Source organism: Triturus cristatus, chromosome 6 (assembly GCF_964204655.1).
Source record: "Triturus cristatus chromosome 6, aTriCri1.1, whole genome shotgun sequence".
Taxonomy (NCBI): domain Eukaryota; kingdom Metazoa; phylum Chordata; class Amphibia; order Caudata; family Salamandridae; genus Triturus; species Triturus cristatus.
This window is the reverse complement of record NC_140589.1, coordinates 755,470,420-755,484,820: the sequence shown is the minus strand read 5'-3', so window position 1 is coordinate 755,484,820 and position 14,401 is coordinate 755,470,420.

Below are 14,401 nucleotides of genomic sequence, written 5' to 3'. Positions count from 1 at the left end.
TGCAAAATAGCCTTTAATGATGTATGAAAAGCTTTGCAGTTGCAAATTAGGTAATCACATTTTTTGCGACCTAAAATTGTGAATCCAAATAGGCAATCCCAATTTGTGATTCTGTAAGTACATTTAGGAAGCATTATCCAAATGCAAACTGTGCATTTACGAAAATGCAATTACCATTGCCTTCAAGTCGATGGTAACCATGTGTGTAAACTTTGAAAAATGTGCATAAACTGCCTTTTTCAAAGTGCCATGTAACGCATACTTGCCCCTAGGGCTTGTGTGTGCTTTACATGAGCACATATATTTCTTTAGGGTGCTTCAGAGGGGCTTAGGCTCCCGCGTCCCCTTGGCTTTGAATTTGCTAATTTGCGATTACCATTTAAGTAATCACATATTGGCCTAATGCAAAACCATTCGCACCAATCGGTCTTTCAGCTGATAGGAACTAATTGAGTAATATTAAATAATAGCGACTCGGTATTTACCAAATCGACTTTAGGTAATATAAAGGAATCACAAAATCTTTGGCGATTCCTTATATACGTAGCATTTTGCGATTACCAAATAGCGATTCAGTAAAAATCGATATCTGGTAATTGCAAAATGCTATTTTGATATGTGTGGCCCTATGTGTTAGTAGTTCAGTTATTGTGTGATGAGAATGAACTTGCTTTAGGCTTTTTATTTTCTTGTATGAAAGTTTTATTTCCTGTTTGTATTGTGAATATGTTGTTATTGTCATTATGTGTTGCTTTTATGGATTATTTTAACCTGAAATAAAGGTGATTATGATGATGCTAGCTGAATTATATTTTATAATACACTATTTGTCCATACACATACTACTAACCTTAAAGAATAATTTTGTTGCATTTATAGATTTCAAAATATCTCCCTGACTTTCATAGCTTTAATCTTGCATAAGTCTGTGAGGAAGTTTTCAGAAAATCAGCATTCGGTTGTTCAAGGAGATGTACCTCTTTTGTCTCTTTGTGCAATCGTACAAACTATGGGCCCAATTTACAAACTGCATTTTATAAGTAAGGAACTCTTTATTGTTTGTTTAATTAAAATCATTACATTTGACTAATTAAAACAGTATAATTTAAAACATTGCTTAAGATACAATGTCCATAAGGTACTTAAGATACTAGTATAATCATATGTGCAACAATACTATAAACATCTTTGGTGTGGAAAATATATATGTTTTCAATGTTCCAACCCGGCAGGTAGGTAGAACAATTGTAAATCAAGAAAGTGCAAAATACATATCAACGGACATGTAAACTAGACATTACTTAGCAGCAGGGAGAAAACCAGTGCCTAATTGTACAAGTTTGCTGCAGTTCATGTAGTCAAATGATTTCATAAGTCTGAAGCTTTAAGTCCACTAAACTGTAACCAGATGTTGCTAAGCCACAAAACATACAGAAACGATCAACATAATTTACACATATACTAAAATGCAAACAATGAATTGATAAATACCAGTCAAGACCTACTGAGCGCGTCAACAGGCAGGTGGGACAGACCTTACTTAACAGAAGAGAAGTGAGACAGTTGATAAAGGATTCCAGAGCCAATTGATTTTGTCAGTCCAAATCTTTAAAGCCCATAGTTAAAAAGGTTGTGCAAATGTGCTGAAGTACATACTGTTAAAATTGGGTCTGAATTAAAATGCAGTGACTTAAAGGACATGGAAGTTAATCAATTCAGCTAATCAGCTATTGACAAGTAGACAACTAAGGGGCATATTAGCAAGGGCAGTATCGCCGCTTTAGTGGCACTTTTTGCCACTATCAGCAAGCTGTCGCTAACAGCTGTTAGCAACAGCTTTATGGCGAAAGCGACCATTTTGGGTGCTGCTTTGCCTGTCAGCGATATTTATCGCTAATGACATGCAAAGGAGGCGTTCCCAACTTGAAAGCGACTGAAAGCAGACGCAAACACACCTTCCGCCTATTACCAAGGCCCACAAAGCGATAAAAAAATGCACGCTAACCGCATTTATCGCTGGATTTTAACACCTGCTACAATCCTGACTTACCCATTGTTTTCTATGGGAGGTGGATTCTACGGCTGAATCCTCACCTGCCTATTAGCGACCTTTTCCTTAGCGATGGGAATTCTTCGCTGGAATTCCCGCATTATTGCTGGAGAATTGCTGCTATCGCTGGTTTATTATCGCCTTGGAGATAAACGTTGATAATAACGCGTTATCTCCGCGATGTAAACCAGCGATAGCCAGCGATAAAAAATACAGTGCTAAGCGCGCTTTGCGATAATTATCGCAAGTCCTAGCTAATATGGCCCTAAGTCCTCAGTTAGGAAGTGGGTTGAATTGTAAGGCGAAGCACTTAATGCTGTGACTCTGAGACAGACAGTTTTTTCTTGGCATCATCCTAAAACACGACAACCTGGCAAATGAGTTGGGATTGAGTTGCCAGATAGAGATAAAATTAGAGCTTGATGTCATATTCTTGCCACTGCTCTTAAGAAAAAGAGTCTCAGCAAGTTTCAAAGGGAATTTAGTAAATATGGACAAATGCACAATATATGCAATGGTTTTTCCTCCAAGTAGCCACAATCTCTGCATTTGCTGTCTGGCCAATAATGTATAAACATCAAAACAGTGGCCTGACCAAAAACACACCCTACTCTTCACTATTGACACTGGAGGGGTTTCCCATATTTTTAACCCTCTCACATGTATACTCCTCATTGATAGTCAACAAGTGTCATGGTGCGTCAATTTCTCAACCAAAAAATGTCAACATACCATCAGTCTCACCACCAATACTGAAGAAGTGAAAAAAAGTGATACAGGGAAGAAAGCACCTCACGGTCGTAACACCAGGGGGGTTGCTGGCTGGTACTCGCCCGCACACCCACTTATCATCATGAGTTACTTTCTCCCCTACTAGAAAAATGTGTGTGTCCTATCGTGGAAGTCTCCAAACCAATAAAGTAAAGAGAAGGAAAACAGTCAAAATAAAAAAGCTGTTAGAGCATAGTGTCAATATTAATGCCCAAAGGACCCCATGTGAGAATCAAACCAACAATTCTCACAATTAAAAAACGGGTAGGACTTACTAGCTTGGCGTAACTTTATTTTGTGCTGTAAGCCGCCCCAACTAAAAATGGTTTCAATCAAACCATAATCAATTTCAAAGCCAACAGGGAGTTATTGAAACACCGGTGGAATGCGGTAGCGGGGACAGGACCAGTGGCAGTCACCCGTTGGGCATACGACCAGTTGACGCGTTGGCCATCCTGAGATGGTTGCCGGTATGAGGGATCTATGCAACCATTTGGTTTGATGTGATATTACACAAGAAGTCTGTATTGGAATCCCAAGAGCCCTGAAGAAGCTGCGTGACTTGATTGCAACGAAACATGTTGGCTTTGAAATTGATTATGGTTTGATTGAAACCATTTTTAGTTGGGGCGGCTTACAGCACAAAATAAAGTTACGCCAAGCGTAAATATGTAGTGCCCCGGGGAGGTGGCGGTCCCTGGGGCATGTGGGGGGCTACAGCCTCCCCACACATGGTTTAAAAAAAAAAAAAACAAGCCCCGGGGGTGGCGGTCCCCGGGGCCGCGGGGGGCCATGAGCCCCCCGCATACATTAACTTTAAGCCCCGGGGGTGGTGGTCCCCGGGGCTGGGGGGCTCCTCTGGGCCCCCATGACTATGAAAAATTGCCCCCGGGACTTGGCCCCCCGGGGGCTAATTGTAAACAAAGCGCGGGGGTCCGCGCTTCGTTTTTTTTTTTCGTTAGCATGATGCGCGGACCCTACACACATCCCGTGATTTGTTTTTTGAAAAATAATTTTTTTTGGGCCTTGGGGGTCCTTGTGGGACTCCCTGAGCAGGCCTAGGGAGTCAGGATGTTTCTACCCTGCCCCCTTGTAGCGTTTTGGGCCTTTTTTCGGTTTTCTTGTGCCTCGGTTCTACCGAGGCACAAAATGGCTGCCAACACTTCCTGATTCAGAGTGTTGGCAGCCAATTAGCATTCAGCTCGTGCTCGGGAGGGTTCGGGGAGGGTGCGCGGATCCTCCCCGGCCATAGATATCACTAACTTTTAACTCTAATTTTCTCGGGAACTACTGAACAGATTTACACCATTTAAGCAAAAGGCACGAGTCTGAACTTAGGACTACCTCTTTGCCAAATTTGGTGTAATTCCGTTCAGCAGTTCGGGCTGTAGCTGCGACAACAGGTCCTATGGGAAATTGCATGGGGAAAATGTGTTTTGGGACCCCCCTTTTTTCTCGGCCCCCGCTTCACGAATCACCGCGAAACTTTCAGGGTAGGAGCGGAGCGGAGCTGGCCAAAAGTTTGGACAATTTCGCAAAGATTCATCAACCGGCGCCAGACTTATTGGGAATAGAATGTTGCGGATTTCCTATGGAAAATAGGTCGACCCCCTTGGGTAGTAATTGAACAACTCGATGCAAACACAAGAAACATACAAGACCAACTGTTCGAAAAGGAACAACGTTGGGTGTATAGACTATCTACTCAAACACATGGTTTAAATGACAGCGTGCCATGGAACAGTATACGGCGTAAATAAATACACCTTCCTTAGGAGTCCCAACCATAGTGGTACATAGACAAACCCTTCTCCCAGGGATGCTAACCATAGTATAAACACACAAGTACCAAAGCATCCAATTAGAACAGAATATTCTCAAGATCCTACAATCTGTGAGGATCGATATAGCATCCAAATCCACCCCGGGTGCACTAGATGACCGTTAAGCGCTAGCTAACCAGACATACCCCGGTTCTCAAGTAGGTTGTAACATCGATGCACATTGTCTCAAGGAACTTAGTCAAAACCTATCCTCCACATAGCCAGGGATCTACACGATACCAACACGTATAGCCCACATATCTATTTGCAGCATTACTATGCTTACATATGCATGCCACTATGCGTAAGGAGAATCAATTATCATGAACAAACAGAGCGAGTGTTTTTTTTACATACATCTCTTTTCTTTTTTCTTTTTTCAGCTATCCCTGAAAACGTTAATATTATCTGTATCACACGAACATACGCTCGCAATGCGCATGCCTATTTTAGCCAGCGTTAGCGCACACACCTGCTTACACGCATGCGCTTTCCCTTTTAGGGTTAGCGCTCTAGACGGTATTGCAAGCGTCCTGCTCGGTCACACCCACATGACCACACGAGCACTTCCGCCCACATCCTATTAGAGACAGCACAGTCAACCGCTCTCGGCACATCAGCGGGACCCGATCATTTGCGTAGGTCAAACCACCTTTATTCCCCTGACAAATGTGAGTACCGGTATCCGTGAATTTTTTGCGGGAGCCGCCCAACTTAGCAAAACCTTTGATCTTTCTTGTTAACTGCAAACTGTGCCCATGGCTGTCTCTACACCTTCGACAGGGTCAACATGGGGTACAGCAGAGACTGATCGGATCCATGATGCATAACACTATCAGAGTTTAAGTGAAGCCATTGTCAGTCCTTTATGTTGTTAGCCACAAGTTTGTGTCACTCTATGTTAAATGTGGTTCATCTAGTAAAAGCCTATCACTAGATACTTAATTTGAACCTTTCACGCAATGTGCCAGAAAGAGATACTAACTAAGAGGATATCTAGCCCACTGGTTATTATGTTACAATCAATAGCATCCATTTACCCTTGGACCCTTTACATACTTAGAAAAACTGGGGCACATTGTAGCCACGCATGGTTATTTTGTAGATAGCCATCATGCATGCCCCCACCCAGTCACATGCATGTTGCCATCATCTATATATACAGGAGCGCACATGAATTATAAAGATGCATATCAAACAATTAAACGCTGTGTACCTGCATTCACTAACTTTTTCATTTACAGGTACTCCGAACAGAGGATTTGTAAGTAACTACAATCCACTACACTCACAGCACACTTTAGGGTGTGTGCTGATTAGGGGTGGGCGGAATTTGCGGAATTAACCTTCGCAAATTATCGCGAGAATGTTTAAAATTATCGCAAACAAGCAGAAATATCGCGAAGATGCGGAAGTTTTTTTCCGGCATGTTCGCGAGATTTTCTGCATGGTTGCGGGTCGCCAACTTACCCATGTGGTTGCTTGCGGGCGCGGCCATCTTGTTTTGAGTTGTTCTCGCGGTGCATGATCGCGAGAAGAAAGACGTGATCGCGCGACGCATGACGTCACTGCGGGCGCGAACTGTCGCGAGACAGCGCAAATGGCTAAAAACAATACAACATCTCATGGAGAACGCGACCGGATCAAGAAAACTTGTCGGCGAACGCAGGGATTCAGGTAAGGCGATCGCGCGCGCGTGAGAATGTATCATTTTACAGCGCGAGCAAGAAACAAATTATCGCCAAGCTGCGGAAACCGGAATTTTTGACATTTTCGCGCTCTCCGCGGAACGCAAAAATGTCAAATTATCGCAATTTCCGCGAACGGAACGAAATTTTTGCCCAGGCCTAGTGCTGATATCTACACCCACGTGACCACTTTTCTCCTTTTTGGTCACTCACTTTAATTTGGTCCTGACGAAAGCCTTATGATCAAACCTAAAGGCTGAAACTAGTAGACTAATATCTTAAAGGGATACCGAGGTACATACAATACCTCATACAGATCCCGATGATGTTTTTACTTATGTCCTAGGACATTTCATTAAAACTTTTACAAGGGTTATCCCTAGAGACATTTTTAACTCATAACTGCACTTCACATATCACTTCACTTTCCTACACGAACAACCTGATCCGCTGTAACTCAGGCATCGAAGCACAGCTAGATTGCATTAGGTGATCCAGCTGGCCCTGATGATGAAGCATGCCACCTACCAGGTAGGTGGGTGAGGGGTTTCCTAAAAACTACCTACAGTTGTTTGCACTCCTTTCTTTTGAAGGTTGTGGCCAAGACCTTTTGACCACAAACAACCTCATAAAAGGACTTGTCCACTTTGTTTATTCACACAACCTCTAATCAGCTACATAGCTTTGATACAGTCTTTTAAATACTCAGTTAGTACCTATGCAGTCTAGGAATCCTTCTGTCTGTCCCATGCACTTCTCCATTCAACCATCCAGCACTATCTACGTATCCTATCACTCTGCCAATACCTAAGCACTAATAAATTTAGCATGCACTGTCTTTGCAGCACTGAAATTACTCCAGTTATTAGTCATATACTTAAGGAATGGCCTAGCCACTAACACAAGTGCAGGTACAATATTTTGTACACTATGGATGCAGACCTCTAACCAGCTACATACTATTGATACGCTCTTCTAAATACCCAGTTAGTACCTATGCAGTCTAGGAATCCATCTGTCTGTCCCAGACACTTCTCCATTCACCCATCCAGCACTATCTATGTATCCTATCACTCCACCAATACCTAAGCACTTATAAATTCAGCACTCACTTTCTTTGCAACACTGAAATGACTCCAGTTATTAGTCGTATACTTAAGGAATGGCGTAGTCAAAAACACAAGTGCAGGTACAATATTTTGTACACTATGCATGCACACCTCTAACCAGCTACAAACTATTGATACGCTCTTCTGAATACCCAGTTAGTACCTATGCAGTGTAGGAATCCTCCTGTCTGTCCCATGCCTTTCTCCAATCACCCATCCAGAACTATCTACTTATCCTATTACTCCACCAATACCTAAGCACTTATACATTTACTATACACTCTGTTTGTAATACTGTAATTATTCTAGTTACTAGTCATGAACTTATGGAATGGCCTAGCTACTAACACAAGTACATCTATAATATTTTGTGCACTATCCAAGCAGACCTCTAACTAGCTACATACTATTGATACACTCTTCTAAATACCCAGTTAGTACTCATGCAGTGTAGGAATCGTCCAGTCTGTCCCATGCACTTCTTTAACCACTTATCTACCACTATCTACTTATCCTATCACTCCACCAATTTGTAAGCACTTATACATTAAGTGTTCACTCTGTTTGCAGCACTGTCATCATTCCAGTTACTAGTGGTATTCTTATAAAATGACCTAGGCACCAACACAAGTACACATAAAATATTCTGTGCATAATCCCTATAAATCTCTAAGCAGATACATACTATTGGTCCACTCCATTAAATACTGAAGTAGTACCCATGCAGCGTAGGATACCTCCTGTCAGTCTCATGCAGTTCTTCAATCACCCATCCAGCACTATGTTCTTATTGTATCAGTCTGCCAATACCTAAGCACTTATGGGGCAGATTTACAAGCATCCTGCGCCACCAGTACGTCACTTTTTGTAACGTAGTGATGGCACCAGGCACGCCTTCATATTTACAAGGAGAGGAAAAGCCACCCTGCGTGGTTTTTCCTCTCCTTGTAAATACGACCCTTTCATACACAGAACTTTGCGTTGAAGGGCGTCCCATAGGTGTTGCTGTGGGTGTTCCCACGCAACACCCATAGAACAAGACACATCTGCAGATTTATGAGAAATCGTAAATCTGGAGATGTGTGTGAATGCTGCGCCATCCTAGAGTTGGTGTAGCAAGGCGCAACGAGGAGAATTGTTTTCATTTCTCCTCATTTTTTCCTCTTTCAATGCATACTGCATTCCACAGCATACATTGAAAGAGGAAAATGCCTTTACTGATTGTTTTTGTGCAGAAAGGTGTCCCTTCCTGCACAAAAACAATCACCACATGACACAGACATCCTTGCACCATGGTGCAAGGGTTCCTGTGTCACCGCATGGCTGCAGTTTATGCAGCAGTGCAGAGGGAAGCACAGAGTTGCCACATATTCATGTACATATGTCTCATCCCTGTGATTCGGAAATGCCACAGTGCAGTGCAGCTAAAGAGCTAGCAGTGTCACGCGGCAGTACTTCCTCATAAATCTTCATCTATAAATTCACCATACACTACTGATGCATTCTTTCAGTCAATCATGCTGTATACATATATTCAACCAAACTTTCACACATTACCTTGTAACTATAGTTCTTTCTTTAACCAGATAAGGTCGTTCTGATAAGAACTTTTTTTTTTCTTCTTTTTTCTTTTGTATTTTTTTTTTTTTTAAATTGTATTTTTTTGGGTGTTTTTTCAAAAAATTAACAAAAAAAAGAACGAATAAAGCAGGAAACATTTGGAATTACTTATCATTCCAAAAACAAAAAAATTAACAACGATGGTTGCGTTGCGCAGCACAAACTGCATCCACCGACTGCTCACCGAAGCATATACGTTTTTTACACTTCACGCAGTGTTGTTCGAGAAAGGCGAATTCTGGCCTAATGTCCATTGCAGGTGTTCCTGAGGACACTCCAGATGTACTTGCCACAGCAGGTGAGGGGTTCAAAGCAGCTCGCCTCATTGCTTCCCGAGCAAGATTGAGAGGATGTGTGGTCCGGAGATGCTTGTACATAGAAGCAGTGCCACAACAGTATTTGTTTTCACTGCCTCTTGACAGGACTCGGTCACAAAATTTGCACGTCACCTTTCTCGCATTTACTTTCTTCTCAACAGGTTGAAAAGTGAAGAATTTCCACACAACAGATTCCGGCCTCTGTGGACGTGGTGCCTCCTGTAAGAATTCTTCTTCAAAAGTACTTTCTCCTGCTGCTGTCCAGATAACATTTTGTTTGATATTTTTTGAAAAACACCCAAATAAACAAGCAAAAAGGGTTCTTGTAGGAAAAGAGATGTCTCTCTAAAGATGCTCTAACAAGAATGGTTAAAATGGGTGGGGTCCTTCAATAGTTACAGTGGGAAATGTTATGAACCAATGAAATCTTTTTTTTTGAGGTCACAGGGGATCCGCGCACTCTGCGTTCACAAAGCACGCACCCGACGCGAATTTGCAAAAATATATTTAAAAATAATATAAGTTTATTATAAGTACAAATATATTATTTTCATGAATATCTTAGATAGTCTCTTGCCCTAATATGTATATTAAACACACATACATATCATTTTAGAACATAAATTTTTTTTGCGGGAGTCGCGCACCCAGCGCTCCCCAGCACGTATATGATGTCACGCGGGACCAGCCACCGCTCAAGCGTCGCGTACCGTAATGTGCATGTGTCATGAATGCGCAGGAGCAGGATTCGCGGACTGGTCGCATGCCAATCGTGCACATCACGTAATACTAAATGTATATGATGTAACTGAAAAACACGCAGCCGTTGCATACCATACACGGATCCTTCATGACGTTTCTAAAATGGCAGCTAGAATCCGCGACCCACCGTGATGTGTACGTTTGGGTGAGCGACTCCGAAATAATTTTGAAAAAAAAAAATTACAAAAGAAAATAATATAAATATATTAAAATAAAAAAATAAAACAAAAAAAGTAACAATATTTCAGTTTTCATTTTTGTAACTTTTTTTAGCAATTTTCAGAAAAATATATAATGGTATTTAATGAATAAAATATTTATAATTAAACAGTTAAAAAACTGTAGAAAATCAGTACAAAAAAATAGGTATAACTACTATTACACTTAAAAATTAGCATGTAAAAAACCTTTGAAATTCACTGAAAAAACCATAGGTTTCAGAGACGTTCTAGTTAGAAATTAGCATTTAAAAAAGCTTTGAAATTCACTGAAAAAAATCATAGGTTTCAGAGACGTTATAGTTAGAAATTAGCATTTAAAAAAGCTTTGAAATTCACTGAAAAAAACCATAGGTTTCAGAGACGTTATAGTTAGAAATTAGCATTTAAAAAACCTTAGAAATTCACAGAAAAAAACAAAGGTTTCAGGGGTGTTATCGTTAGCTGAACATTTCACTCGTACAAAACCATAGAAATTCCTCCGTTATAGTTAGTTCAACTAACTAAAACTCGCGCGCCTGCAATGCACTGCTGATGATGTCACATATTACATCATTCATGACATGGTCAGTGACATCACTGATGACATCTCAAATGACATCACTGATGACATCACTGATGACATCATCCACATGGCAATCTGATACACCTCATCATACAGAGTACCATGTTTGAAACCATTGACACACCAATACCAGTTACTACGCACCCACTCACTGATTCCTAAGTCTACACATACAACTACCCATTCAACAACAGAATCACTTATACATGCAGTCACTAATTAATAGAACACTATCAAATGCACTTATACACATATATAGACATTGACACATCAGCAGTCATCTTAGTCGGTTATGCAGTCATCCTTCTCACTCATGAAAAAATGTATCACACTTACAATTACTCACTTACACAATTATACACACAACACCTCATTTATTCAAACACATGGTAACTCATATTTAATATGTTAAAAAATCACCATTATAATTATACACTCATTCATATAGTTACTCTCACAATCACTGACTCTTATATATACTTATTTATGTACACCAACTCTCACATACAATGCATTTTGTTTTTTTACTTTGTTGAAGATGTACAACTAAAACATATATTCGCTCACCAACACACAAATAAATACACTCGGTCACCCAAACAACTGTTTCCACATGCACTCTTAAACGTATACACCTAGTCAATCAAACCATTCACACATCTATGCATAGAGTTACACACACCCCATCCAACCACATACAATCTCAGTGTCCCATACAAATACTCACCCAACTAATCAATAACTAATATACACACTCATGTAGTTAGTGACCAACTGATGCAGCATGTAATACAACAACAGAGACAGTGATGCACACATTCACATAGTTTATTTACTAATCCATGTATTAAGTGAGACTATTTGAATTACTCTCTTAAACAGTCTGTTAGACAGCTACTAAATCCTCCATCCAGACAGTTATACCTCCATTCAATCTTCAATACAGATTGCTATATATATAATACATATTTAAATTTCAAACTAAACCACATTCACTGGATGATGTCATCAGTGATGTCATCAGTGATGTTATTTGAGATGTCATTAGTGATGTCATCAGTGATGTCACTGACCATGTCATGAAGGATGTAATATGTGACATCATCAGCAGTGCGTTGCGGGCGCGCGAGTTATAGTTAGCAGAACTAACTATAACGGAGGAATTTCTATGGTTTTGTACGAGTGAAATGTTCAGCTAACTATAACACCCCTGAAACCTATGTTTTTTCTGTGAATTTCTAAGGTTTTTTAAATGCTAACTTCTAACTATAATGTCTCTGAAACCTATGTTTTTTTCAGTGAATATATATATTTTATCTACTGGCGGTCGCCAGTAGATAGTTATAGTTAGGACCGTGTTTCCATAGGAAATCTGAAAATACTATTTTGAATAACTTTGGCGCAGGTTGACGAATCTTCGTGAAATTTTCAAAACTAATGGGGTGCTCCGCTCAGCTCCTACCCTGAAAGTCTTGGGGGATTCAGCAATCGGGGGCCGAGAAAAAAGGGGGGTCCCAAAACACGTTTTCCCCATGCATTTTCCCATAGGACCTTTAGTCAAAAGTACAGCCCGAACGGCTGAACAGAATTACTTGAAATTTGGCAAAGAGGTAGCCCTCAGGTCAGGGAAGTGCGTTTTGCATATATGGAGTCAGTCTGTTCAGTAGTTCCTGAGAAAATTGCAGTTAAAAGCACATAAATATCTATAGCCGCGCACCTTGCGTGCACCGTGCGCGCACCCTAACGTGCGCGAGCGTAATTCTGATTGGTGGTTACATGTCAGTCAACGTTCGAATCGGTCGAAATCAGGAAGTGTCGGCCGCCATTTTGTTTGTTTTGAGTGCGAGAGTGAAAAAGGAAGGTGGCGAACGTGAAAAGGGGGCAGGGTGGAAAGTTCTTGACCCCCTAGCCTTTGTCAGGGGGTCCCTGAAGGACCCCGAAGGCAGAAATATTAAAAAAAAAAAAAATGTTTAAATCGCGGGGTGCGCGCATGGTGTGCGCACCGTGTGCGCATGGTGAAAAACCATTAAAAAAAAAAAATTAAAATGTAGTTTATTGTAAAATAAATAAAAAATAAAATAATAAATACATAACTTAACATTTAACCCCTTCAGCGCGGCGCGGATTTCCGCGCCACGCTGAAGATTCCGTGCGCGGGCGGGGCCATGACGGAACGGTTCCGTCATAAGCACAGCCCAACTGACGTGCATGACGGAACCGTTCCGTCAAGCGCGTCGAAGGGGTTAAAAAACCGTACAAATTCACAGAAAAAACCATAGGTTTCACACACGTTATAGTTAGGAATTAGCATTTAAAAAACCTTGCAAATTCACTTAAAAAACCATAGGTTTCACACATGTTATAGTTAGGTGGACATTTCACTCATAAAAAAACAATGAAATTCCCCCGTTATAGTTAGTTGAGATAAATATAACTCGCGCGACCGCCATTCTATCACAAGGATGATGTCATCAGTGATGTCATGAGTGATGCCACTGATCATGTCATGAGTGATGTAATATGTGACGTCATGAGCAGAGGATTGCGGGCGCGCGAGTTATAGTTATCTTTTGTTGTTGAGTGGTTCTAAAAAGAGCCCTTGTGTTCATTGTGAGTTTTTAGTACTTATAAGTAAGTACCTATACAGAGTCTAAAGTTGTTGAGGAAGACTCTGTTTCCTTCATCAGTAAAGTGTACTCCATCTCTCCTATACAGCTCTTGTACATGAAAGCGCAGATTGTTATTGTAAATGGACCTCATTCTATAGTCTCGGAGAAAAGCAGAAACAGATTTATTCACATGTTTCCTAGCTTTCTCAATTTGTGGACAAAAATGATTGGACCAGTTCCATTTCTGCCTTTGGCATATGTTAGAATACACAAAGGCAGTTTTGGGAAAAAGTGAAATCAATTCTGCAAAGGTGTCCTTCATAAGCATTTCCAGACCTACCCCAGTCAAAGTGCCTAGGTCATTGCCACCACAGTGCACTATTATGAGGTCAGGGGGTTGGATATGCATAAAGGATTTTACCAATGGCATCAATTGGTGCCACTTTAACCCTCTCTGTCCAATCCGTTTAATGTCTACATTTGGCAAACCTAGGTCTTTGTGAATGCCTTTGTTTTCTACATACCTTTGGCTCCAGAAAATATAGCTGTGTCCCACGATCCACACTCTAAGCATCTTGAAGGGAGGTCTGGATGCACTCAGATGGTCTCTGTAAATGAAATGGCAGTTTGAAAAGTAAGATTTTTCTAAAATGGTGGCTAGGATGCAGTTTAGAAAAAAGACAAGAAATCATTGGTTGTTTGACAACCTTCTACACTGAAAGGTAGGGTGCATGTTTCTGTTTTTTAAACGCATGATTCTTATTGGTTAACAAAAAGTGATTGAAAGGAATATTATATATGATAAGCTGATATGTTGAAAAGTCAAGCACACTTGCTGTTTTGATTAGCAACATTGTGTGCTGAACTTG